Genomic DNA, 27,163 nt, shown 5'->3' with positions numbered 1-27,163 from the left:
GCACAATCGGTACGGTTATTCACAGGTAGTGTTGAATTTTCAATTACATTTTTGTACGAACAATGGTGTTTTACAGTTACACATAATACTTCAAATTACACCCGGGATTTCTTGCACAATGTTTAAAAAAAAACATTGTAACACATTATAGATAAGTTTGGTGTATTTGGGATGCTTATTTGTTATAAAATTGTATTATAAAAACGAAATAATATTATTTCCCTACGGTGCTGCCATCTACGGTGACGGACGCGAACCGAACGAATCGCGATATCTAACCGTTTCCGCGGCAACCATGTTCTCGTTAATACATATTTTCCTTTGTTTATCGCGAGAGGTGTAAATATTAATGAATTATAAATAAAATTTCGTGCCCGGGGCCACAATTGCATATCATTTTGAGCACTGGAAGACATAAAAACGTAAAATATTCTCGACGAATTTTAATCTCGGCCCCAGCGCACCACGAGCGTCTGGGTTGGAGATTAAAGCCGAAATTCTTTCTTAAACTTACTAATAATTATTTTATTAACTGCAAGGGCATTTTAATTAAATTCTACGTTTAATTTAACGACGGACAAACTTCGTCGTTAAATGTGTAATTGCGAAAAAGCGTAAAACATTCTCGACGATCTTGAAGTTAAATAGCAAACATGTATACAAATAATAGTTTAAATTATCTCTTCGTTAAAGTAATAAACATATTTGAATTAATGAGTGCAAATAAAAGTAAATTTATCAATTAAATTGTAGATTTCATTTCACTCCTTCTTTGTATCCATACAAAATAGTGATAATTCAATAAAAATGATTCAATTTAATCATAAAAGTATGCAATCATTTCATCAAAGTTTTGTTATGACGTCACGTTAAACTATCGTCCGTAAACCGACTTTACAGACAACCAATTTTTTTTAAACGTTAACTGCAAGTAGCGAAAATAAAATTCACTCTTATTTCCATATTTAAAAATTAGAAAATAATCATAAAATGTAATTAATAAACATATTTATCAAATATTTTTTATGTTATTCTTCTTCAGGTACGTTATGAACAAATGGTGAGAGTGAATTTTTACGATGCGCGCGCATCTTGCATATACATTTTTACAGGATGAAAAAAAGGCCACATACAAATAAAAATAAAAATTCTATACTATGTGATTTAAAATTTTTTTTTATTTTGTGATTGATGTTGAATACTGGTAGTAGTATATGAATGGGGTTCCGAGATCAGGCCTCAGGCGGTGGAGCCGAGAGCCGGCTCCGCCATCTTGGATTGTGACGTCACGGCGGCCATCTTGGATGGTTGTGACCTTGACCTTTGACCTTGACCTTGAATTTGATCCTCAAAAATCGCCAAAATCCGCCAAAATTGGGCAAAATTGCCCAAAATTCCTCAAAAATCGCCAAAATGTCCATTTCTGTAGAAAAAAGTTCCGCCAAAAAATCTCAAAAAATTCCACAAATTAAAAATTTCTCATTTCGAGGGAAAAATTTCCAGTTTCGAGGGAAAAATTCCCGTTTTTAGTCCTTAAAAATCCCAGCGGCTGAAAATTCCTAAAACTGGCTTAAGCATCCTTAACTCAAGCCTCAGTTAAGCCATTTCTAGGAATAAGGATACCATGACCGCCATCTTGGATTATGTCGTCACCGTTGCAATTTTCGTTACGATCGCCATCTTTAACTTTTTTATTATCCGATTTTAATAAAAACAATGAAAATTTATTTAAAAAATTCAAATAATAAAAATTTAATAAAAATATTTAAAAAGCATACTTTTTCGACACGGAGCTCGGAGTCCTCGGTTCGAACCCGACAAATGCAAAAAAATAAAAATGACGACCGATCCTTCCCTCGTGGTAGGTGCTGGCAGACTGACTCCCACCACTTTTTATCATCATCTAGTATGACGTCATGGCCGCCATCTTGTCTTCGATGCTGGAAGCCATCATCATTATATCGTCGGCTAGAGTGCGCCGATGACATGTTAGTTTAATTCGTATCCGCTAGAGTGCAGTAATAATTTATTACTGTGACACCCGCCATCTTGTCATTTGGCCGCCATCTTGAAAATCCGTAATTATTTAGCTAGAAATTCGGGAAAAATTCCAAAATTCATTAAATAAATTTATAATCTATATACTGATTGATTAGATCGACTAAGGTCCTTGGTACGATCTAGGACGATGCAAAAAAAATATAACATCAATTTAACATAATATTAACAGGTTCGAGGAATTAAACACCACAAGTTCTTTTACAAACATAATATTTATTACATAATTTCTATTCTACTACAGGATAATTTGCGAAAGCCAGCAATCTTATAATCATTTAGTTCCGCAGCGGTGTGAAATGACTAATTCTTAGCTCCAATCGGTTTATACTAGACAGAGTCCAGCCAGAACCTTTACAGACATAGTACACCTCTTCTTGACAGAGTTTCTGGATACCGTTTTTTTAACAGTTTGCTTCACATCGTTAGAACTGTAAATTACTGCAGCCGATGTCTTGAATGCACACTTCTTCACTTTGTCATCGAACGGATATGGCTTTCCATATATACAGTCCAACCACAAGTTATATTTCAAAGGCCCGTTTGTTGCTACATCATCAGTAAGCTGATTGATTATGTCCTCTCTGATATCATCAAGAAAATTACAAATGTCTTTCGACTCACCTAACGTATTTAAATAATAGTAGTCCTTCAATGTTCCACGAAATGCAGACTGCGCCAAGTAGAAGCCATTATCGTTCACTTGTAATGCGCCGAACACAGTCTTAGGTTTATTTTCCTGTTCAGACGTCATACCAATCGGTTGCTGCACATCGGTATTTTTGCTTGTACGCTCACGAGCCTTCAACCTAAACCGAGGAGTCGAAATTTCTGCAGGTAGTTCAGCAGTAGGCACACGGACTTCACCTTTACAGTTTTTCGCATGTCGTCGCAAATTATCAATTCGAGTAAACCATTCATGACACTCATCACATCGAAACTTCATGCGAGATGGATTCTTCGTGCATTTGCTCCGCTCATGTCTTCGTGCATCATGAGCAAATGCGAACGACGTGTCACAGTAGCTGCAAGGATACCGTGGTGATGAAGACGAACCTTTCAGACCCGTTCCAGATACTGACGTTGTTTCAGTTGCACCATCTCCAGGCATACTCTTATGAACATCAATGCATCGTTGTTGCGCCGAAACCTTTACTTTCTGCCGAACAGCAGGGCCTTTGCATGCCTTCATGTGCGTTTTCATATTATCTTTTCTGGCAAACTGCTTATGACATTTCTCACAAACAAACATTTTACGATATAGGTTCTTGGCACATTCTCTATTCTCATGTCGTCGAGCATTGCTGTTGTTTGAGAAAATCTTGTCGCAGTAACAGCACCGATGTTCGCTAGTTGTCAAATCAGCATCCATTGAAGTCTCCATCGAGGTCGTATCGTCGATCGTCGTGGTTTCCTGCACATCCAGCTCAGTAGTCATTAAGCTATCTTCTGCTGGTGGTATCACATCTGTTGAAATCTCCTCCAATGTTGACGTCGTCGTCGTTGCCAACGAGATCTGCTCCACCATTGTCGTCGCTGACGTCAAGGTTCCCGTAGACGATGGTACAACGTCCATCGAGTTCGGCGTTAAAGTCGGTAAAGATGCCATCGAGTTCTCAAGAACAGGTAATTACGCGACTTATGCACCAGATGAAATAATCTAGATGATCCTTACACCGTCGTCGACAGTAACAAACTGAGCGACCTGCTGTCTAGGACTCGCTTATATACATGCACCGGATGGAATAATACGCTAGTCAAATCAAGAATCATTTACAATAATACTAGAGTCAAAACAACATTAAAAATAGAAGGACCATCAACGAAAAGGAAAAACAAAAGGAAGCACCGACAAAGAAAAGGCAGCACCGCCAACGAAAAGGAAGCACATTTGGAAGCACCGACAAAGAAACGGCAGCACCGCCAACGAAAAGGAAGCACATTTGGAAGCACCGACAACGAAAAGACAGCACCGGCATCGAAAAGGAAACACATTTGGAAGCACCGACAACGAAAAGGCAGCACATATAGAAGCACCGACAAAGAAAAGGCAGCACCGCCAACGAAAAGGAAGCACATTCGGAAGCACCGACAATGAAAAGGCAGCACCGGCATCGAAAAGAAAGCACATTTGGAAGCACCGACAACGAAAAGGCAGCAACGACAACGAAAAGGCAGCACATTGGGAAGCACCGACAACGAAAAGGCAGCACCGACAACGTAAAGGCAGCACATTTGGAAGCTCCGACAACGAAAAGGCAGCACATTTGGAAGCACCGACAAAGAAAAGGCAGCACCGCCAACGAAAAGGAAGCACATTCGGAAGCACCGACAAAGAAAAGGCAGCACCGCCAACGAAAAGGCAGCACATTTGGAAGCACCGACAAAGAAAAGGCAGCACCGCCAACGAAAAGGAAGCACATTCGGAAGCACCGACAACGAAAAGGCAGCACATTTGGAAGCACCGACAAAGAAAAGGCAGCACCGCCAACGAAAAGGAAGCACATTCGGAAGCACCGACAATGAAAAGGCAGCACCGGCATCGAAAAGAAAGCACATTTGGAAGCACCGACAACGAAAAGGCAGCAACGACAACGAAAAGGCAGCACATTTGGAAGCACCGACAACGAAAAGGCAGCACCGACAAAGTAAAGGCAGCACATTTGGAAGCACCGACTATCGAAAAGGCAGCACATTTGGAAGCACCGACAAAGAAAAGGCAGCACCGCCAACGAAAAGGAAGCACATTCGGAAGCACCGACAAAGAAAAGGCAGCACCGCCAACGAAAAGGCAGCACATTTGGAAGCACCGACAAAGAAAAGGCAGCACCGCCAACGAAAAGGAAGCACATTCGGAAGCACAGACAACGAAAAGGCAGCACCGACAACGTAAAGGCAGCACATTTGGAAGCACCGACAACGTAAAGGCAGCACATTTGGAAGCACCGACAAAGAAAAGGCAGCACCGCCAACGAAAAGGAAGCACATTCGGAAGCACCGACAACGAAAAGGCAGCACATTTGGAAGCACCGACAACGAAAAGGCAGCACATTTGGAAGCACCGACAACGAAAAGGCAGCACATTTGGAAGCACCGCCAACGAAAAGGCAGCACATTTTGGATGCATCATCGAATAAGGAAGCACATTTGGAAGCTCCATCAACTAAAAAAGGCAAAAAGGAAGCACAAGTTACGAGATCTAAGTCTTAGTAAGAAATCATAATACAAGAAATAAAAACATTACATTCTTATAATTGAAATTATTTATTTTATTGCTTTACATTATACAAATGCAAGTAAAACAAGTCATTATTGTATGTAGCCAGCATTCCTCAGTTCCTTGAGTATGAAGGATATTTCTTTGATGCACGAATAGTTTCCTGCACAAAGCGAACCATGTAGAAGTCTTAGCCGGTCAACCAATATGTTTGGATCTTTCCATGATGTGTAATCATTCTCTTCTACAACCATCTTCCTTGCACCTTTATAATAAATATTATGATCTCTGGTGTCTTCCGTTTTACCACCAACCGCATGGTAACATTCATGTTTGAGACGGTGATCATCACAAGCTTGATCAGATTTATTTAATATATCACGTCGTTTCCATCGTTTCGGTCTCAGGACACCGCCACATTCTTCGATCTTGGCAGCTTTAGGTGCTTCATCATAGTCTATGTCTTTGTCAACAGCCTCAGAGTCACTGTAACAATCACCGTAGAAGGAATCGTCTTCACCCAATTTACCGTAATAATTCGATGTTGATGATGTTGAAGTGTCTTCATCCTCTTCATGCTTCCTTTTTAGGAGTCCATCATTTTTACAAAGTAGGAAAGATCTACTTGAATTCGGCTGGAATATATTCTCACTTTTCACGTTAAGGATTCTTCCATTGTCTTCATTCTTCCGTAAATCATCAACCTTCTTCAATTTAAGTTCTTTGTCGAGATCGGAAGAACCAAGAAAATTATTGTCATAATGCAGATCACTCTTCCTTAGGCTAGTAGATTCATCGTTGTCCTCTAGCTTGTACGCAGGCTTGGCGCTACAAGTTCTGCCATGTCTTTTTAGGCTCTCTCTCCGCGTAAACGACTTGCTACATCGAACACAACTTATCATATTGCACAGGGGATTTTTAACACAGTCATTCTTCTCGTGTTGTCTTTTATTCTTTCTCAAGATAAACTCTTTACTGCAAAACTTACACCTATGTTCTTTCGATACAGCGGCAGATCCCAAATCGGAATTCATATTAGTTACTGAGACTAATACCAGATACCAATTAAGTGTTTTAAATTAGATTCAATAATTAAATAGAAATTTTTTCATATTTCATCAGCGAGAATTAATATATCTCATGCAAAAGTACTTTATGCATGTAGTTCTGCTTTTCAACAACAGATGTCGCCACATGTTGCTTGCAGGTAAATAATATTTAGTTCTTTTATGCGGGATGCGGGATGCTCACTAACGATCGCAAAAGAAGGATGGCTTCGCTAGACTCCAAGGAAAAGGAAGTTCGTCTTGCATGTTGGTGCTCCACAGATGTCTCATGGCGATATATTAATTTGACTGAGTAATGATTTTTGTTAATTCCACCTGATAAAAATATTGCAAGTTTTGATTTAGTAGCAGAAATTATCAAATTAAATGTAACTCCAAATAAAATGACATGCCTCATTAGACCAAAAAAAATCCATGCAGAGAGCGGTTTCTCAGAATAGTCAGAAACACTTGAAGAAACCACAGGAATGATTCCAAGAACACGGGGAAAAACCATCAAAATATTGTCAAGAATAATCAGGAGCACACTGAGAAAACCACCATAATATTAACAATAATAATCGGAAGCACACGGAGAAAACCATCATAATATTTACCAGATTAATCGGAAGCACACAGAGAAAACCACCACATGTTTTCTTTGATATCATAAAATTACAAGAAAAAATATTTAAAAATAAAAAAAATAAAAAAAAATAAAAAAAAAATAAAAATGCATAAACAGTTTCTGCTAGCTTGTAAACTTATCATTGTTGAGCAAAGATAGAGTTCTTGTACAAGCCAGAAATTTATGCATTTTTATTTATTTTTTTATTTTTTTATTTATTTATTTTTATTTTTAAATATTTTTTCTTGTAATTTTATGATATCAAAGAAAACATGTGGTGGTTTTCTCTGTGTGCTTCCGATTAATCTGGTCAATATTATGATGGTTTTCTCCGTGTGCTTCCGATTATTATTGTTAATATTATGGTGGTTTTCTCAGTGTGCTCCTGATTATTCTTGTCAATATTTTGATGGTTTTTCCCTGTGTTCTTGCAATCATTCCTGTGGTTTCTTCAAGTGTTTCTGACTATTCTGAGAAACCGCTCTCTGCATGGATTTTTTTTGGTCTAATGAGGCATGTCATTTTATTTGGAGTTACATTTAATTTGATAATTTCTGCTACTAAATCAAAACTTGCAATATTTTTATCAGGTGGAATTAACAAATATCATTACTCAGTCAAATTAATATTACGCCATGAGACATCTGTGGAGCACCAACATGCAAGACGAACTTCCTTTGCCTTGGAGTCTAGCGAAGCCATCCTTCTTTTGCGATCGTTAGTGAGCATCCCGCATCCCGCATAACAGAACTAAATATTATTTACCTGCAAGCAACATGTGGCGACATCTGTTGTTGAAAAGCAGAACTACATGCAAGTAGGTAATTATAGTATGTATGGGGACACCGGTGGGTGGTGGGGGAGCCGGGGAGCCACGGCGGCCATCTTGGTTTACGTCACTTCCGGCGACCATCTTGGATTACGTCATTTCCGGCGGCCATCTTGGATTACGTCATTTCCGGCGGCCATCTTGGATTACATCACTTCATGCAGCCATCTTGGATTTGACCTTGACCTTTGAACCCGGAGGCCATTTTGTTTTTCTAGAACTTTCCTCCATTTTGTTTTCTAGATCATTCCGCCATTTTGAGTTTCGTCCGCCATCTTGAAAATCTTTATTTATTATCCGATTTTAATGAAAAAAATTTAAAATTTAAAAAAATTAAATAATCAAAATTTTAAAATAAAATTAAAAATATTATTTAATAAAATTTTAATTAAAAACCTACGCATCGAACACCCCACTCCTCTAAATTACAAATACATCATCTAGCACCCCCACCCCTCTGTTACAATGACATCGTCATCGAACACCCCACTCATTCCTGTTACAATTTTTCGTTACATCCACCATCTTGGAAAATCATAATTATTAACTTAGAAAATCAGGAAAAAAAATATACCATCGTTGTCTGCTGGAGGCAGCCATCTTATTTAGTGGAGACTACCATCTTGATTTCATCTGGTGGGTGTCGTCATCGGTTGTAGGTTTCTAAAGTATGTTAGTGTATGTAAGGTCGAGTTACAATTCTCTACCAACATTGTTATGAACCTTATAGACCAAAATCCTCAGAATCCACAAGATCCACAAAATCCACAGTCACTTTGTTGTTGTAACCGACATTTTTTCTTAAAGTATTATCACTTATAGGTTTTAACTAAAATATATGTTATCAATACTGTCGTTGTGGATGCGTTAGTTAAAGTAATGATAATTTAAAAAACATTTATTACTCCATCTTAGCTGACCAGAAATTTTTCATAGTCCTAGTAAACATACTAAATAAATTAATGTTTGTGTACTCGTGTTTAAAACTGCATGGAAGCAGATATTTAGGTGTTTGTGTATAATATCATTTCTTAGTGTTCGTGTTTGCGTTCCTGTGTTTAAAAGCTGCATGGAAGCAGATATTTTAGGTGTTTGTGTCTAATTACATGATCATTTTACGATATCAAATTAAGTATAAGTACCTTGAGGAATATAGGGCATTAATTTAAAAAAATAATAAGCGATATGTAGGTAAAATTATATTTACTGAATCAAAGAAATATATTGTACAAAACAAAACCCTCAAGGAGAGAAAAATATCCTTGTCAAACGAAGCTATAAAAAAAACAGAAACTATATACAAAAACGAAAACTGTTTACAACAAAAAGACTGGAACTATACAACAGATAATTCATCTCCAACATAGCCGTGGGGAACCGTATGGATGCCATCCTCACATATTTGGCGCTTATCATCCTCCCATGTTATGGCCAGCTTATTTGTGCTCTCGCTATAGAGCACCTGCTGCCTCGAGCGTATGGCCCTAACTGCTACTCGTCGTGTGTGGTGATCGTGCAGGGCATCCAGGTAGTCACTGAATGTTATGCGGTTTTTGACCACACAGCGCTGGATACCCTTGGCCTTCTTCTCAACTTTGTCACCACACTTGTATGCATACAGTTTGGCCCGCAGACCGACAAACTCACTCATCACTTTCCCCCCACACTCATCCTTAAACTTTCCGACAACCTTTTTGTTGATGGGGGAGAAGCAAGGGTGGTCGGAAGGGTAGCAGCTGGTGTCGAACTTCTCCATGAGTGTAGGATCGGCTTTGAGGTCATGGTAGAAATCATCGGTTTGTATCTCGTATACGAAACTATCGGTGTCCATGTATGCCAGATGAATGTTTTCTGCATATCTGGGTTTCATTGTGCTGTAATGGAAGTCGTACATGAGTGTTTTTGAGAGATCAAGTACTGCGAGTCCGGCATAGATTGGCTTATCGAAAATTACGGTCTCATGGTTCAGGTGGACTAGAGTCAAGTTCGGTTCATACATTGTGCGGTCCTTGAAGGATGGACGACACACCAGTTTCTTGAACCGCTTCTCGGAACATACCAACTCCATTTTGAGCCTCCGCCTCTTGTTCTCCATCAGTTTCCCGAAAGTACTGTTTACAGCGAGCTTAAAGAACTCCTTCTCGAATTCGTTGGCTGCAGCCTTGCGCTTATTGGTGTTGAGCTTAATGTATGGCTCCAACCACGCCGACTGCTCAAACTGGAGGACTCTGTGTACCTTAGTAACTATCAACCCATGTGATACTGCTTGCTGGAGGTTTCTGTAGTGTACAATGTAATGTTCCTTAATTTCTAGTGTTGTCATGAGCTTTGATTGTTTGGAGCTGGGCGGACATTGATTGATGGGGAGAAACGGAAGGTCTTTGTGACTTTCGTGGAGTTCAGTAGGGTACTCCACGTCACATTCGATAATGTACCCGATAGGAGAATTTTCTAGAATAGTCATGACATCAATAGATGTGTCTGACCATTTGAAATGTCGAATCGGAAGCGACAGCGACATCGCCCACCCGTACAAATTATTTGCATCAATGTACTGTAGATATGTGGATGGCTTGGACACATCATGTGTCTCAGGAACGTATTTGTTGTTACCCACACAATGACGTTTGATGCTTTGCGCTACACCCCCACGAATACCTGCTTCCACAAACATATACATATCGTAATCTGTCAGAAGCTCGAGTTGTACTCCTGTGGTGCGAAGCATCGCATCGAAAGCGAACCCAGGACAGGAAATGTAGTGTGACGGGTCTAGACTGTACGTCTCCAAGCAAAGACTGCGAAAATTCTCGAATACGTCCGCCAAAATCAGGACATCCGTCTTTAGGTACAAGTCAGCGTACTCCCCCAAAGTAGCACACTGAAACTTGTCCCAGACATTTTGTGCGTGAGCGTAATCCGCCTCGGAAATACCAGAATCAGTCAGAATATTAAAGAACTCATCGATAGATGGAAGACTAGTATCGTCTAGTCGAGCAAAAGAATCAACGAAGTCGTAGGGGAAGACTCCCTTGCGAGTAACCAACTCCAACTCATCAGGAGCGAAAAACTCACCTGTACTGACTAACTTGTCTGCAGGCAAGAACTCTGCGAGCGAAGCAAGACCCCGACTCATGAAACGGAACGTATCGACAAACTGAATGCTGAACTTATCATGCAACTTCTTGGAAAAAGTTATAAACTTCTCTTCCGAATTAGGAATGATGAAGATGTCTTTAGTGTCGTACCCCAACTTCCTGATAATGAAGTTCTGGTCGTACGCCAGGTTGTGGAAGAACACAATCATCTTTTTCGGTCTGCGCCTGAGAAGGTTGCAGTCATTACATGCAGGTCCAATAAATTCGCCGGTGAAGTGATTATGATCACGAACTTTCTTTACGACCCCTCCAAACTTTCCTCCACAGTAGCAACAACACCTTGCTTGCAGAAAAGCAGTGTTTTGTGCATGTGTGAGCGGAGTCATAGGAACAGACATAGAAAATATTTTCTGCACGTCATGTCCAATCTCCACAATGCGGGATATGAATTTATCTTCTGCGTCACAACCGCGATACACTTCAGGCTGTGAAGGAAGTGAAGAAGTGAGGTGTACTGGAATCACGGAGTTATCTGCTTTCATGTAAATGCAGTAGCTGTACGCTTTATGCTTTTGATACTGCAGTGTGTATGCTTCATCAGGATTCGGGTGACATGTATGGATTTTCTCCAGAATAGCTTCAAAGTCGCAATATACCACGATGGGCATTTTATCACTGTGATGGAAGTTTTTGAACTTCAAAACAGGAGGCAAACCATTTTCATCAACCTGGGGCATTTCCATCCTAACAGCAGCATGCTGTTTACAGAGCTCACTGTGTTTTTCCAAACACTGAAGACCAGTAAGCCCGCTAACCCTATCCTGATCATCATAATGCTTGAAGCATCTTTTGCAAACATGAATAGCCTCAGTGTGTGTAGTGATTTGGGACCGAACCAGAGCAGAAAAATTATTGATGTAGGCGAAATGGGACGAATTGTCATTGACCAAGAGCAGAAGATCGAAATGATGTTCTTTTTCTTCAGGAGCGACTCGTGCAGGAACAACATTCAGATTCTCGTCGATACTGTAAATGTTGATGGAGACTCCGGGGTTCTGTTTTTCAAACAGCGGTATTTGCTTGATTGGAGTAGGGGAGTCAATGTTGTTGAAGTTGAACTTCCCCTCCAAGTCATGGTAGCGCTGGTTGACACGTTCAGGATGCTCACCTTCCACGTACTTAACAAGAATTGACCACTTGAAGCACATGTGGTCTTCGAGGTTTTGCGGATTGATCACAGCGTATTTGTCTTTGATGGAAGTAGGTAATTCAATGTAGGAGCTGGCACGGAGTGGATCAAGCTTGTTTATTCGGAGTTGAAGTCGCTTAACGGCCGACAAAGTCCATCCGGACCCCTTACCCATGTAATCTTCCTCCTCCTTGCAGATCTTGGAGATGGACTCGGTAACTGCCTCCTCCACCTCATGAACTGCGTAGAGGGGAACATTCATGGTTTTGAAGGCCCTCTTGTCTTCACAGGCATCTACTGGTTTTTCGTAGTCGCACTCAAGAACGACATTAAACTTCAGCGGTCCATTCTCTTCAATCTCCTCCTCAAGTTGGCTTATTATTTTTGCCTTGATGGAGTCCAGGTACGTACAAATGTCCTTGGCAGAACTTGACGTATTTACAGCAACATAAGTCTTCAAGTTGCCCTTGAATCCCACTTCGGCGGTGATGAAGCCATGGGTATTGGCCAAACCCGCGCCGGTCACCACCTTTGTTCGGCTGGTCGATGGTTTAGGCAGTACTGCTGGCTTAACTGCTGCCATTCTCTGCTTCTTTGTTGGAGGCGGAGCAGGCCCCTTGCACACCTTAATGTGGTTGCGAAGAGTGTCAGCCCTGACGAACTCTTTAGCACAGTTCGTGCAGGAATGTGCTATGCGGTTAGGGTTAAGACCGCAAGCCGACTTCTCATGTAGTCTGGCGACATCAGCACGGGCGAAGGCCTTATAGCAGAAGCTACACCGGGTGCCTGATGTCGTGGCGACAGCACCAGTACATGTTGACAGGTGCTGCTGCATCTTGTCGCTGCGTGCGACCATCTTGCCACATAGGTGGCACTGCTGGTAGTCACGATGCTGGTTCTCGGCACACTGTCGCTCGTGCCGGTAGCGGTTCTTAGCTGCCGTGAAGGTAGCAGAGCAGAAACGGCATTTCTGCGCGGTAAATGCCATCTCGACAATCGGTAGACTGGTCTCAACGTACGGAACACGCGAAGGAAGCTCGACGTACGGAGAACTATAACATAAGAATAAAGAAAACAATGTAGTTAGATGTTACATGAAAACAAACATATCCTCAAAACTCTAGCCTCAAGCTTTCTAACCTAAACTACTAGCAATGTTACTAAATAAAAAAGTTGCAAACATAACCTCAAAACTCTAGCCCTCAAGCTTTCTAACCTAACTTGATAGCAATGTAATAAATAAAAAAGTTACAAACATAACCTCAAAACTCTAGCCATCAAGCTTAATAACCTAACTTGATAGCAATGTTACTAAATAAAAAAAGTTGCAAACATAACCTCAAAACTCTAGCCCTCAAGCTTACTAACCTAAACTGTTAGCAATGTTACTAAATAAAAAAAGTTACAAACATAACCTCAAAGCTACTCCTTCATTCATGTACAATCCTAAAAATGGTAGAATATTTAAAGTACTGATAAAAGTCAAAGCTGAAAAATATTCAATGTTAACTAAAAATGATTGATTACATAACCTCAAAACTACTCTAATGCACAACCCAAAAATGATAGAATTTTAAAGTACTGTTAAAAGTTTAAGCTAAACAATTCCTGGTTACCCACACATAAGTGTACAGAGAAAAAACTAGTTAGCTGATAACCTACGAAAAAGCTGAGAAACATTCAATGTTAACGAAACATGTAGCATACCTCAGAAAAAGATGAAGTGGAGCTGTAGAACACAAAGTAGCGTTGGCGGTAGAAATCGTGGTAGCAGCTAACCTCACACACGAACTAGCTCACTCAAACTCCAAGAACACAATGAAGCTCCGACAGCTAATCCCGGCCTTTTATAGCCGCGGGCCTGCTTGTTCGTGGAAAAACCATTAGGAACATAGTATTTTTACCGAACCTACCAATAGGAATATAGTATGTGGAGGGGAAGTACCATTGTCTTCGGAAAAACCCAGCATGACTCATGCGCAGGTCGTAGCAGGTCTGTGAGGGGTGGGAGGTAGAAATGTAGGTAATAACTTAACATAGGAAACCACTCTCGGGTAAAACCACTAATGACCTAGGTGATGAGAGATTAGGTCGCGAGGCACTTCATGCATCGTGACTCATCACTCAGAAATGTCGTCTCGCAGTGCCGAGGGGACCCGAACAATAGACTTGACCGTGCATGTCACAACAGATCCATTAGTCACCCGACTTTGTGGCGCCATGAGGCGCTCAGGTAGCAGTCATGGTCTACGGCAACAGACTCGTTAAAGTGTCATTACGAAGCACTCAAGCTGAGTTCGAGGAAAATACAGCTAAATATTCATTATAGATATGTAAGGAAATAAATAAAAAATAAATCGGGTAAGTTTAATACATTTGTTAAAAGTAAGAACACATTACAAAACTACAACATTAAAAATTTAACCTACATTTATTATGACCAACATTCGTTTAAAATTTTTTAGCATTTCATTGCGAACAATCAGTTGAACATCCACAGAATGACACATTTTGCTGATGTTCCAGGAACAAACCCTTTTCACAACCATTTAAGGAGACTTTCCTTAAGCTCTCTTTTCATTGGTCAAATAAAACATCTCCCTCTCTTCCCCTCATACAATGATGCTGCTTCACCATCACGCTAAAATTCTGTAAGACCAAACAAAATATACTTCCCTTAAACCTTATGGTAGATATTTCATCCTAGGATGCTGTTACTGCATCTAGAAATTAAAAATTATATTATCTCATACAGGTTTTATTTACATGTTAGACTTAACCATCCTACCACACACTGGCTCACACTTACACACACATGCGTGCGCATGCGTGCACTGAGATTAAATACATACTTGCCCACATAATGTACTTTTATTTACAAAGGCAACATATTAAAACACATAATATTTAAATTTTGTGTAGATTGGATGGTACCAGGAAACCATACTGCAAAACGAGCGGACAACACTTGAGTCTTTACTATGATTGGGCTGACGGATTGCCTCTGAACGTCCTTACCTTCAACGACTTAGAATTAATACTTTTATCCATCAAAAAACAAAACAGTTTTACTAAGCAAACATACACCCCACACCCCTCAAAAAATTGTTATTACACAGGGCATTATTTACATGGCAGGAGACCGCACATACGAAGTGCGCAGCTTCAGGTTAGAAATATTGATTAAAATAACTGCTAAAGATGATAATTTGTTTATGAAAAAACTGCACATGAAATACAGACACTTGGTTATTTACACACACATACATACATACATACATACATACATACACCCTGCATCGCTTCAGATGGAAGTACGATATTTTGAAAACCACTCAAGACTTACATCTGTTTATGAAAAGGAGCTAAAAATTAAAAATTTTCAAAGTTAATTTTAGAGATGAAACATCATGTGCAAGTCCTTGCATGCGAGAACATTTTATTACGCAATTATCTTCATTTTTCCCAAACCATAGGTCTGATGTCTGGATACCACACAAATCTCACACTTAACATATGCACTACGAGATGACTGCGCGCCAGTCCAAGCCCCCTGCGCTTAGAGACGAAACTGCACTAGAAGCGTTAGCAAGCATTGCAATTATCTCGCTTCAGTAATGCAGATTCACCTCTGACTAGGTGGACCTCCTGAAACACTAAACATAGGACAGCGAAACACATTAAAATAATGCATTTCAAAATAATTGAATAATATAAAACACTGCATATTTCTCTAGAATCACCACGCAACTGACAGCCCTTTCAATCACAATTCTGCGAATGCTATCACAGAATGCTATATTAAGAAAGAAAGGATCTTTCATTCCTTCATTATGGAACACAGTAATACATCACATGAAGAGAAACAAAAAAGGAACACACTTCATTCTTAGACAGGGAGAAGATGTTTAAAAACATCATAAATTATCAATTGTTTAAGAAAAAGTTCAAATTAAATCCTGCCAGATCTCTTTGCTTAAGCAACATGAGAGTTCTAGCACAAGTCAGCTTGTGAACTCTTTGCTTAAGCAACATGAGAGTTCTAGCACAAGTCAGCTTGTGAACTCTTTGCTTAAGCAACATGAGAGTTCTAGCACAAGTCAGCTTGTGAACTCTTTGCTTAAGTAACATGAGAGTTCTAGCACAAGTCAGCTTGTGAACTCTTTGCTTAAACAATTGATAATTTATGATGTTTTTAAACATCTTCTCCCTGATGGTTTTCTCTGAGTGCTCCTATTTTTTCACATGAAATTTCGATAGATTTCTACGTGTGCTTCAACTTTACTGTGTTAGAATTTTGTTGGGTTTTTTTTTCATGACAAGAATTTGATGATTTTTGTCCGTGCACTTCAGCCTTTTTTATGTCAAGACTTTATTGGTATTCTACATGTATTAATGGATATTCTTGACAATATTTTGGTGATTTTCTCCGCATGCTGTATGTGATTACTGAGAAAATGTTTTTTTTCTATTGTTCGTGTGCTGTTGGTTATTATTGGCGAGAATTTCGTTGGTTTTTTTAGTGTGCTCCTGGTTATTCATGATAAAAAATCAATCTGTGCATTTTTTTTCTATAAAAGATAAGCAAATGTACTTAGAGATTCGTTTAATTTGTGAATTCATGTTAGCAAATAAACTTTAATCAGCCGGAGATTATACCACCAAATGTTATTACTTGCTTGATTACTATATATCCAAATATATGAGCAACGACAACTTTAAAGATGGTTTCCCCCTCCCCTTGTGTTACAGCGAAGCACCTCCTTTTTTCGATCGTGAGTGAGCATTCCACATCCCACAAAGAAACTGTTTTGAATTTTTTACATTACAACTAATAATGCCTGAAACTATATATTTTTTCCTGATGTACATGAGAGTTTAAAATTGATAAATAGTGATTTAAGGAAATTTTTGTGTTCACACATTTATTAAATTGAGAAAAATATGTAATCGAAGAAATATTAAGTATATTGTTTGTAAATGATTTTAGTCGACTTTTTTATTGTTAATTAATTTACTTTGTCTCTCCCTAGATCATCTAAGCTTGTCAAGGTGATATTAGTACAGCTTCATCGCTGGAAAAGAAATATATACTATTTTATGTGTAAAAACTTTTCTCTCTGTCAAGGAGGCGGCACGAGTCTAAGAACGAAGTGTGTTCCTTTTTTGTTTCTCTTCATGTGATGTATTACTGTGTTCCATAATGAAGGAATGAATGATCCTTTCTTTCTTAATATAGCATTCTGTGATAGCATTCGCAGAATTGTGATTGAAAGGGCTGTCAGTTGCGTGGTGATTCTAGAGAAATATGCAGTGTTTTATATTATTCAATTATTTTGAAATGCATTATTTTAATGTGTTTCGCTGTCCTATGTTTAGTGTTTCAGGAGGTCCACCTAGTCAGAGGTGAATCTGCATTACTGAAGCGAGATAATTGCAATGCTTGCTAACGCTTCTAGTGCAGTTTCGTCTCTAAGCGCAGGGGGCTTGGACTGGCGCGCAGTCATCTCGTAGTGCATATGTTAAGTATGAGATTTGTGTGGTATCCAGACATCAGACCTATGGTTTGGGAAAAATGAAGATAATTGCGTAATAAAATGTTCTCGCATGCAAGGACTTGCACATGATGTTTCATCTCTAAAATTAACTTTGAAAATTTTTAATTTTTAGCTCCTTTTCATAAACAGATGTAAGTCTTGAGTGGTTTTCAAAATATCGTACTTCCATCTGAAGCGATGCGGGGTGTATGTATGTATGTATGTATGTATGTATGTATGTATGTATGTGTGTGTAAATAACCAAGTGTCTGTATTTCATGTGCAGTTTTTTCATAAACAAATTATCATCTTTAGCAGTTATTTTAATCAATATTTCTAACCTGAAGCTGCGCACTTCGTATGTGCGGTCTCCTGCCATGTAAATAATGCCCTGTGTAATAACAATTTTTTGAGGGGTGTGGGGTGTATGTTTGCTTAGTAAAACTGTTTTGTTTTTTGATGGATAAAAGTATTAATTCTAAGTCGTTGAAGGTAAGGGCGTTCAGAGGCAATCCGTCAGCCCAATCATAGTAAAGACTCAAGTGTTGTCCGCTCGTTTTGCAGTATGGTTTCCTGGTACCATCCAATCTACACAAAATTTAAATATTATGTGTTTTAATATGTTGCCTTTGTAAATAAAAGTACATTATGTGGGCAAGTATGTATTTAATCTCAGTGCACGCATGCGCACGCATGTGTGTGTAAGTGTGAGCCAGTGTGTGGTAGGATGGTTAAGTCTAACATGTAAATAAAACCTGTATGAGATAATATAATTTTTAATTTCTAGATGCAGTAACAGCATCCTAGGATGAAATTTCTACCATAAGGTTTAAGGGAAGTATATTTTGTTTGGTCTTACAGAATTTTAGCGTGATGGTGAAGCAGCATCATTGTATGAGGGGAAGAGAGGGAGATGTTTTATTTGACCAATGAAAAGAGAGCTTAAGGAAAGTCTCCTTAAATGGTTGTGAAAAGGGTTTGTTCCTGGAACATCAGCAAAATGTGTCATTCTGTGGATGTTCAACTGATTGTTCGCAATGAAATGCTAAAAAATTTTAAACGAATGTTGGTCATAATAAATGTAGGTTAAATTTTTAATGTTGTAGTTTTGTAATGTGTTCTTACTTTTAACAAATGTATTAAACTTACCCGATTTATTTTTTATTTATTTCCTTACATATCTATAATGAATATTTAGCTGTATTTTCCTCGAACTCAGCTTGAGTGCTTCGTAATGACACTTTAACGAGTCTGTTGCCGTAGACCATGACTGCTACCTGAGCGCCTCATGGCGCCACAAAGTCGGGTGACTAATGGATCTGTTGTGACATGCACGGTCAAGTCTATTGTTCGGGTCCCCTCGGCACTGCGAGACGACATTTCTGAGTGATGAGTCACGATGCATGAAGTGCCTCGCGACCTAATCTATCATCACCTAGGTCATTAGTGGTTTTACCCGAGAGTGGTTTCCTATGTTAAGTTATTACCTACATTTCTACCTCCCACCCCTCACAGAACTGCTACGACCTGCGCATGAGTCATGCTGGGTTTTTCCGAAGACAATGGTACTTCCCCTCCACATACTATATTCCTATTGGTAGGTTCGGTAAAAATACTATGTTCCTAATGGTTTTTCCACGAACAAGCAGGTCCGCGGCTATAAAAGGCCGGGATTAGCTGTCGGAGCTTCATTGTGTTCTTGGAGTTTGAGTGAGCTAGTTCGTGTGTGAGTTTAGCTGCTACCACGATTTCTACCGCCAACGCTACTTTGTGTTCTACAGCTCCACTTCATCTTTTTCTGAGGTATGCTACATGTTTCGTTAACATTGAATGTTTCTCAGCTTTTTCGTAGGTTATCAGCTAACTAGTTTTTTCTCTGTACACTTATGTGTGGGTAACCAGGAATTGTTTAGCTTAAACTTTTAACAGTACTTTAAAATTCTATCATTTTTGGGTTGTGCATTAGAGTAGTTTTGAGGTTATGTAATCAATCATTTTTAGTTAACATTGAATATTTTTCAGCTTTGACTTTAATCAGTACTTTAAATATTCTACCATTTTTAGGATTGTACATGAATGAAGGAGTAGCTTTGAGGTTATGTTTGTAATTTTTTTTATTTAGTAACATTGCTAACAGTTTAGGTTAGTAAGCTTGAGGGCTAGAGTTTTGAGGTTATGTTTGCAACTTATTTTATTTAGTAACATTGCTATCAAGTTAGGTTATTAAGCTTGATGGCTAGAGTTTTGAGGTTATGTTTGTAACTTTTTTATTTATTACATTGCTATCAAGTTAGGTTAGAAAGCTTGAGGGCTAGAGTTTTGAGGTTATGTTTGCAACTTTTTTATTTAGTAACATTGCTAGTAGTTTAGGTTAGAAAGCTTGAGGCTAGAGTTTTGAGGATATGTTTGTTTTCATGTAACATCTAGCTACATTGTTTTCTTTATTCTTATGTTATAGTTCTCCGTACGTCGAGCTTCCTTCGCGTGTTCCGTACGTTGAGACCAGTCTACCGATTGTCGAGATGGCATTTACCGCGCAGAAATGCCGTTTCTGCTCTGCTACCTTCACGGCAGCTAAGAACCGCTACCGGCACGAGCGACAGTGTGCCGAGAACCAGCATCGTGACTACCAGCAGTGCCACCTATGTGGCAAGATGGTCGCACGCAGCGACAAGATGCAGCAGCACCTGTCAACATGTACTGGTGCTGTCGCCACGACATCAGGCACCCGGTGTAGCTTCTGCTATAAGTCCTTCGCCCGTGCTGATGTCGCCAGACTACATGAGAAGTCGGCTTGCGGTCTTAACCCTAACCGCATAGCACATTCCTGCACGAACTGTGCTAAAGAGTTCGTCAGGGCTGACACTCTTCGCAACCACATTAAGGTGTGCAAGGGGCCTGCTCCGCCTCCAACAAAGAAGCAGAGAATGGCAGCAGTTAAGCCAGCAGTACTGCCTAAACCATCGACCAGCCGAACAAAGGTGGTGACCGGCGCGGGTTTGGCCAATACCCATGGCTTCATCACCGCCGAAGTGGGATTCAAGGGCAACTTGAAGACTTATGTTGCTGTAAATACGTCAAGTTCTGCCAAGGACATTTGTACGTACCTGGACTCCATCAAGGCAAAAATAATAAGCCAACTTGAGGAGGAGATTGAAGAGAATGGACCGCTGAAGTTTAATGTCGTTCTTGAGTGCGACTACGAAAAACCAGTAGATGCCTGTGAAGACAAGAGGGCCTTCAAAACCATGAATGTTCCCCTCTACGCAGTTCATGAGGTGGAGGAGGCAGTTACCGAGTCCATCTCCAAGATCTGCAAGGAGGAGGAAGATTACATGGGTAAGGGGTCCGGATGGACTTTGTCGGCCGTTAAGCGACTTCAACTCCGAATAAACAAGCTTGATCCACTCCGTGCCAGCTCCTACATTGAATTACCTACTTCCATCAAAGACAAATACGCTGTGATCAATCCGCAAAACCTCGAAGACCACATGTGCTTCAAGTGGTCAATTCTTGTTAAGTACGTGGAAGGTGAGCATCCTGAACGTGTCAACCAGCGCTACCATGACTTGGAGGGGAAGTTCAACTTCAACAACATTGACTCCCCTACTCCAATCAAGCAAATACCGCTGTTTGAAAAACAGAACCCCGGAGTCTCCATCAACATTTACAGTATCGACGAGAATCTGAATGTTGTTCCTGCACGAGTCGCTCCTGAAGAAAAAGAACATCATTTCGATCTTCTGCTCTTGGTCAATGACAATTCGTCCCATTTCGCCTACATCAATAATTTTTCTGCTCTGGTTCGGTCCCAAATCACTACACACACTGAGGCTATTCATGTTTGCAAAAGATGCTTCAAGCATTATGATGATCAGGATAGGGTTAGCGGGCTTACTGGTCTTCAGTGTTTGGAAAAACACAGTGAGCTCTGTAAACAGCATGCTGCTGTTAGGATGGAAATGCCCCAGGTTGATGAAAATGGTTTGCCTCCTGTTTTGAAGTTCAAAAACTTCCATCACAGTGATAAAATGCCCATCGTGGTATATTGCGACTTTGAAGCTATTCTGGAGAAAATCCATACATGTCACCCGAATCCTGATGAAGCATACACACTGCAGTATCAAAAGCATAAAGCGTACAGCTACTGCATTTACGTGAAAGCAGATAACTCCGTGATTCCAGTACACCTCACTTCTTCACTTCCTTCACAGCCTGAAGTGTATCGCGGTTGTGACGCAGAAGATAAATTCATATCCCGCATTGTGGAGATTGGACATGACGTGCAGAAAATATTTTCTATGTCTGTTCCTATGACTCCGCTCACACATGCACAAAACACTGCTTTTCTGCAAGCAAGGTGTTGTTGCTACTGTGGAGGAAAGTTTGGAGGGGTCGTAAAGAAAGTTCGTGATCATAATCACTTCACCGGCGAATTTATTGGACCTGCATGTAATGACTGCAACCTTCTCAGGCGAAGACCGAAAAAGATGATTGTGTTCTTCCACAACCTGGCGTACGACCAGAACTTCATTATCAGGAAGTTGGGGTACGACACTAAAGACATCTTCATCATTCCTAATTCGGAAGAGAAGTTTATAACTTTTTCCAAGAAGTTGCATGATAAGTTCAGCATTCAGTTTGTCGATACGTTCCGTTTCATGAGTCGGGGTCTTGCTTCGCTCGCAGAGTTCTTGCCTGCAGACAAGTTAGTCAGTACAGGTGAGTTTTTCGCTCCTGATGAGTTGGAGTTGGTTACTCGCAAGGGAGTCTTCCCCTACGACTTCGTTGATTCTTTTGCTCGACTAGACGATACTAGTCTTCCATCTATCGATGAGTTCTTTAATATTCTGACTGATTCTGGTATTTCCGAGGCGGATTACGCTCACGCACAAAATGTCTGGGACAAGTTTCAGTGTGCTACTTTGGGGGAGTACGCTGACTTGTACCTAAAGACGGATGTCCTGATTTTGGCGGACGTATTCGAGAATTTTCGCAGTCTTTGCTTGGAGACGTACAGTCTAGACCCGTCACACTACATTTCCTGTCCTGGGTTCGCTTTCGATGCGATGCTTCGCACCACAGGAGTACAACTCGAGCTTCTGACAGATTACGATATGTATATGTTTGTGGAAGCAGGTATTCGTGGGGGTGTAGCGCAAAGCATCAAACGTCATTGTGTGGGTAACAACAAATACGTTCCTGAGACACATGATGTGTCCAAGCCATCCACATATCTACAGTACATTGATGCAAATAATTTGTACGGGTGGGCGATGTCGCTGTCGCTTCCGATTCGACATTTCAAATGGTCAGACACATCTATTGATGTCATGACTATTCTAGAAAATTCTCCTATCGGGTACATTATCGAATGTGACGTGGAGTACCCTACTGAACTCCACGAAAGTCACAAAGACCTTCCGTTTCTCCCCATCAATCAATGTCCGCCCAGCTCCAAACAATCAAAGCTCATGACAACACTAGAAATTAAGGAACATTACATTGTACACTACAGAAACCTCCAGCAAGCAGTATCACATGGGTTGATAGTTACTAAGGTACACAGAGTCCTCCAGTTTGAGCAGTCGGCGTGGTTGGAGCCATACATTAAGCTCAACACCAATAAGCGCAAGGCTGCAGCCAACGAATTCGAGAAGGAGTTCTTTAAGCTCGCTGTAAACAGTACTTTCGGGAAACTGATGGAGAACAAGAGGCGGAGGCTCAAAATGGAGTTGGTATGTTCCGAGAAGCGGTTCAAGAAACTGGTGTGTCGTCCATCCTTCAAGGACCGCACAATGTATGAACCGAACTTGACTCTAGTCCACCTGAACCATGAGACCGTAATTTTCGATAAGCCAATCTATGCCGGACTCGCAGTACTTGATCTCTCAAAAACACTCATGTACGACTTCCATTACAGCACAATGAAACCCAGATATGCAGAAAACATTCATCTGGCATACATGGACACCGATAGTTTCGTATACGAGATACAAACCGATGATTTCTACCATGACCTCAAAGCCGATCCTACACTCATGGAGAAGTTCGACACCAGCTGCTACCCTTCCGACCACCCTTGCTTCTCCCCCATCAACAAAAATGTTGTCGGAAAGTTTAAGGATGAGTGTGGGGGGAAAGTGATGAGTGAGTTTGTCGGTCTGCGGGCCAAACTGTATGCATACAAGTGTGGTGACAAAGTTGAGAAGAAGGCCAAGGGTATCCAGCGCTGTGTGGTCAAAAACCGCATAACATTCAGTGACTACCTGGATGCCCTGCACGATCACCACACACGACGAGTAGCAGTTAGGGCCATACGCTCGAGGCAGCAGGTGCTCTATAGCGAGAGCACAAATAAGCTGGCCATAACATGGGAGGATGATAAGCGCCAAATATGTGAGGATGGCATCCATACGGTTCCCCACGGCTATGTTGGAGATGAATTATCTGTTGTATAGTTCCAGTCTTTTTGTTGTAAACAGTTTTCGTTTTTGTATATAGTTTCTGTTTTTTTTATAGCTTCGTTTGACAAGGATATTTTTCTCTCCTTGAGGGTTTTGTTTTGTACAATATATTTCTTTGATTCAGTAAATATAATTTTACCTACATATCGCTTATTATTTTTTTAAATTAATGCCCTATATTCCTCAAGGTACTTATACTTAATTTGATATCGTAAAATGATCATGTAATTAGACACAAACACCTAAAATATCTGCTTCCATGCAGCTTTTAAACACAGGAACGCAAACACGAACACTAAGAAATGATATTATACACAAACACCTAAATATCTGCTTCCATGCAGTTTTAAACACGAGTACACAAACATTAATTTATTTAGTATGTTTACTAGGACTATGAAAAATTTCTGGTCAGCTAAGATGGAGTAATAAATGTTTTTTAAATTATCATTACTTTAACTAACGCATCCACAACGACAGTATTGATAACATATATTTTAGTTAAAACCTATAAGTGATAATACTTTAAGAAAAAATGTCGGTTACAACAACAAAGTGACTGTGGATTTTGTGGATCTTGTGGATTCTGAGGATTTTGGTCTATAAGGTTCATAACAATGTTGGTAGAGAATTGTAACTCGACCTTACATACACTAACATACTTTAGAAACCTACAACCGATGACGACACCCACCAGATGAAATCAAGATGGTAGTCTCCACTAAATAAGATGGCTGCCTCCAGCAGACAACGATGGTATATTTTTTTTCCTGATTTTCTAAGTTAATAATTATGATTTTCCAAGATGGTGGATGTAACGAAAAATTGTAACAGGAATGAGTGGGGTGTTCGATGACGATGTCATTGTAACAGAGGGGTGGGGGTGCTAGATGATGTATTTGTAATTTAGAGGAGTGGGGTGTTCGATGCGTAGGTTTTTAATTAAAATTTTATTAAATAATATTTTTAATTTTATTTTAAAATTTTGATTATTTAATTTTTTTAAATTTTAAATTTTTTTCATTAAAATCGGATAATAAATAAAGATTTTCAAGATGGCGGACGAAACTCAAAATGGCGGAATGATCTAGAAAACAAAATGGAGGAAAGTTCTAGAAAAACAAAATGGCCTCCGGGTTCAAAGGTCAAGGTCAAATCCAAGATGGCTGCAGGAAGTGATGTAATCCAAGATGGCCGCCGGAAATGACGTAATCCAAGATGGCCGCCGGAAATGATGTAATCCAAGATGGTCGCCGGAAGTGACGTAAACCAAGATGGCCGCCGTGGCTCCCCGGCTCCCCCACCACCCACCGGTGTCCCCATACATACTATAATTACCTACTCATGCATAAAGTACTTTTGCATGAGATATATTAATTCTCGCTGATGAAATATGAAAAAATTTCTATTTAAGTATTGAATCTAATTTAAAACACTTAATTGGTATCTGGTATTAGTCTCAGTAACTAATATGAATTCCGATTTGGGATCTGCCGCTGTATCGAAAGAACATAGGTGTAAGTTTTGCAGTAAAGAGTTTATCTTGAGAAAGAATAAAAGACAACACGAGAAGAATGACTGTGTTAAAAATCCCCTGTGCAATATGATAAGTTGTGTTCGATGTAGCAAGTCGTTTACGCGGAGAGAGAGCCTTAAAGACATGGCAGAACTTTTAGCGCCAAGCCTGCGTACAAGCTAGAGGACAACGATGAATCTACTAGCCTAAGGAAGAGTGATCTGCATTATGACAATAATTTTCTTGGTTCTTCCGATCTCGACAAAGAACTTAAATTGAAGAAGGTTGATGATTTACGGAAGAATGAAGACAATGGAAGAATCCTTAACGTGAAAAGTGAGAATATATTCCAGCCGAATTCAAGTAGATCTTTCCTACTTTGTAAAAATGATGGACTCCTAAAAAGGAAGCATGAAGAGGATGAAGACACTTCAACATCATCAACATCGAATTATTACGGTAAATTGGGTGAAGACGATTCCTTCTACGGTGATTGTTACAGTGACTCTGAGGCTGTTGACAAAGACATAGACTATGATGAAGCACCTAAAGCTGCCAAGATCGAAGAATGTGGCGGTGTCCTGAGACCGAAACGATGGAAACGACGTGATATATTAAATAAATCTGATCAAGCTTGTGATGATCACCGTCTCAAACATGAAAGTTACCATGCGGTTGGTGGTAAAACGGAAGACACCAGAGATCATAATATTTATTATAAAGGTGCAAGGAAGATGGTTGTAGAAGAGAATGATTACACATCATGGAAAGATCCAAACATATTGGTTGACCGGCTAAGACTTCTACATGGTTCGCTTTGTGCAGGAAACTATTCGTGCATCAAAGAAATATCCTTCATACTCAAGGAACTGAGGAATGCTGGCTACATACAATAATGACTTGTTTTACTTGCATTTGTATAATGTAAAGCAATAAAATAAATAATTTCAATTATAAGAATGTAATGTTTTTATTTCTTGTATTATGATTTCTTACTAAGACTTAGATCTCGTAACTTGTGCTTCCTTTTTGCCTTTTTTAGTTGATGGAGCTTCCAAATGTGCTTCCTTATTCGATGATGCATCCAAAATGTGCTGCCTTTTCGTTGGCGGTGCTTCCAAATGTGCTGCCTTTTCGTTGTCGGTGCTTCCAAATGTGCTGCCTTTTCGTTGTCGGTGCTTCCAAATGTGCTGCCTTTTCGTTGTCGGTGCTTCCGAATGTGCTTCCTTTTCGTTGGCGGTGCTGCCTTTTCTTTGTCGGTGCTTCCAAATGTGCTGCCTTTTCGTTGTCGGTGCTTCCAAATGTGTTTCCTTTTCGATGCCGGTGCTGTCTTTTCGTTGTCGGTGCTTCCAAATGTGCTTCCTTTTCGTTGGCGGTGCTGCCGTTTCTTTGTCGGTGCTTCCAAATGTGCTTCCTTTTCGTTGGCGGTGCTGCCTTTTCTTTGTCGGTGCTTCCTTTTGTTTTTCCTTTTCGTTGATGGTCCTTCTATTTTTAATGTTGTTTTGACTCTAGTATTATTGTAAATGATTCTTGATTTGACTAGCGTATTATTCCATCCGGTGCATGTATATAAGCGAG

At 39.9% G+C, this 27,163-nt stretch overlaps 1 protein-coding gene across 7 annotated transcripts in view; it reads left to right on the top strand.

The window, feature by feature from the left end:
* The window catches only part of LOC134538759 (mitochondrial amidoxime-reducing component 1-like), a 176,373-nt gene that overhangs the window by 50,691 nt on the left and 98,519 nt on the right, over positions 1 to 27,163 (top strand). The window lies entirely within an intron of this gene.

The sequence above is a fragment of the Bacillus rossius genome, chromosome 14 (genome assembly GCF_032445375.1).
Source record: "Bacillus rossius redtenbacheri isolate Brsri chromosome 14, Brsri_v3, whole genome shotgun sequence".
Taxonomy (NCBI): Eukaryota; Metazoa; Arthropoda; class Insecta; order Phasmatodea; family Bacillidae; genus Bacillus; species Bacillus rossius.
Note: the sequence above shows the minus strand (reverse complement) of the source record. Positions and strands in the feature narration are given on the sequence as shown.